Raw genomic sequence first — 2,910 nt, 5'->3', positions numbered from 1 at the left:
ACTCGACTATTCTCAGTCTCGAAAACTGTTCGGCCATCAAAGTCCACAGCCTTTCTTTAATCCGAAGACTAGGAAATCGGGTTGAATCTGTTTGACTATCTCAGTTCGGAGACAGTTTCTGGACAGAAAAATGTTGGACCGGAGAGATGGCAGTGTACTTAACTTTTGGATTGCTGTCCTCGTCACTGCCGATTGTGCAGTGCAAAGCGAGTTTCCTATTGTTTTTCTTCATGGTCAAATATGAAGAGAATACCAAAGTCAGTCTCCATCTAATCTCTGCAGAAATCCCGTCATCTTTTAGTGGCAATGCTCAAATCCCTCAACAGGATTGTGACCGGAAACGACAGGATTGGCATGAGGAACGCTTACTTTGGCCTGATATATGTTTCCAAGTACAGTTACATTCAATCAGAGAAATTCCTGTTAAGCAACAGGACAAAGGTAGTGATATCCCTAAAACCAATAGATAATGGACCCTGTCGAAATTTGCAAATCAATTCTCGACAATTTGTTTGAGCTTGAGCAGTGCCAAGACTCCGAGAAGACTATCGATCTGATGATCGCAATTGCCGCGAGTTACCGGCCGGATTCGGAGATTAGACTCGATTGGCTGCAGAAAATAGCCCGAAAACAGACGGAGGTGACCCATTGGTGAAGTAGACATAGTTTGGTAATCAAGTGGAATCGGCCTATTCCCTCCTGCAGGCCACTGCCTTGTCGTACGAATACGTCAAAAACCACATTGCCAGCCAATTTCGTCAACTCTTGAACATTGACATTGCTGTATAGCCCTCGATTATTTCAGAAAATCACCCCCAACGCAGAAGAGGAGAAGAGAATGAGTGCATTCACCTTGGTTGAACACCCGCGAGTGTTTACAGTCTCAGGGTTTTGCGAGATCCTGGAAACGACGGTGACATTCCTCAAAATTGTAGTGAGTGAGATAACACGCAGGCAAAACTGTACACGGAAGCCGAAAAACTATTGAAACTGTCGACCCCGCTGCACTACATCGAAAATAACTTTCTCAAACTCGGCCAAGTTCATGGGAGCCTCAAAGATCTGTACGAACTAATCTACAAGACTGTTTGTGTTTACACTCATGGGACAGACCCGGGAAAAACAAGGATTCTTCCGCTGTCACTACGCGGGGTTTGTGTTCAAGGAGGACAACGGGGCGGACTACATTTACTTCAGTCAAACCATGGTCAGTCCAAACGAACTGATGAGTCAGTTGCAGGTGGTGGGTGAGTGAGTTGGATTATAGAAATCATTTGATGGGAAGTACGGGGACAAAGTAGTGAGAGTGCAACTGGATGGGGGAAAGGATTACAGCAAACTGTCGCCAAGTGAGGTACTGTCCCACGCCAATTGGCAGAACTTTGTGCTGATAGGGCCAGTCGAGCCCTACTCTACAGGAAACAACACGTCGATCGCAACAAGTAACCAGCACTAATCAATATTAGATACCTTCTGTCTCTCTGTTCCATTCATGATTGGAGGGAAGGATGGTGGAGTAACATGTCAATGTGTCCGGAGATATGTCTTTACCACATCGGAATGGCTACCATATATACGCGTCTACAGTAAAGTCTCCAAAAAGGAAGAGGTATGACATTGTCCGACATGGCAGTTGACTCTCTCACCAATACAAGTCGTCATTGAAGATCTGGCTCGGAAGGTCACCGATCTGGACAACGTATTAGCATCCAAGTCTCCCAACTCGACTCTCATTCAACTTAATGTGCAGGCCATCGTGGGGAGTGTCATTAATTTAGTGAGTAATCCAATCTACAACTTCCAGGGACCCAAGGAGACGGCTGCATCTTTTCTGAGACCTCTTATCGAAAAGAAGGAAACGCCCAAAATCCATCATTACGAATTAGTCGACATGTTAGACAAAATGATTAATTCGTATAATATTCATCTCACTCTAGTGCCTACAAAGCACTCAACGTCAACGCCCTCCTCATTGGCCCTAATCAGCACGACTATCAATTAGAGTTGAACAAAAGCTTTGTCTCCTTGAGGGAATCCATCGTCGAGTTGGTCGACCAGGCATTCAAAACTGTTTACAAAAAACCGCCTTCGCTAATGAGGTAGGTAAAGATGACCAAACTCTCTCAATAGTGTTGAGGACCTCAAGAGGGAGGCAGCACTTCAAATTGCTTACTACGGATCATCCTTATAATTTAATCATTCCTTGATTATTTAATACAGATAAATTTCATTTTTCACAACTAATATTCAAAATTCCAAAAAAAATCGCACTGTATTCTTTTGGATGCAAAAATATATCTATCAAGAAAAACCATTAACCAAACCCCAAACATCATTTCGAAGAGTGACCTAATTTAAGTCATTGTTGTTATCATTCTGTTAATCGTTCCTTTTTTACCCATCGTATCATTTTCTCACATTATAACTTGTGTAAATTATCCAATTCCCGGAAGAAGGGCCAATTGTGCTCTACTGACTTGTTTCTCGACAAGACCTGAGGGAGGCCATAAATCCAAAAAAGATTTGGCTGTAGAGAAACATTAAGAATCATGTTTGAGCAAGTTTGAACAGTTGGGAGTGATTAGAGTCTAAATATATTTATTGCTGATAATAAAAGGAATGATGTTCTTATTGCATCATATTAGATTTTGTACAACTTTTAGTGTACACAAAAGTAACGTGGCTATTAAAGGGCGACTATATTCTCCCTCTTCGACACTGATTGAATTTCTCAAATCTTTGAAATCTCACCTTGGTCTGGAACTAAAATCTATTAAACATGATGTTGCTTATCTAGCAGACATTTTTGCTAAAATTCGCCGATATTAACTCTATAAAGGTATTCGTTAATTTTTCTCATTTTATTTTAATTAACGCAAAGTCACGCATTACTGGTTTTATTTCAATGAT

This window comes from Octopus sinensis, unplaced genomic scaffold, assembly GCF_006345805.1.
Source record: "Octopus sinensis unplaced genomic scaffold, ASM634580v1 Contig12060, whole genome shotgun sequence".
NCBI lineage: Eukaryota > Metazoa > Mollusca > Cephalopoda > Octopoda > Octopodidae > Octopus > Octopus sinensis.
Note: the sequence above shows the minus strand (reverse complement) of the source record.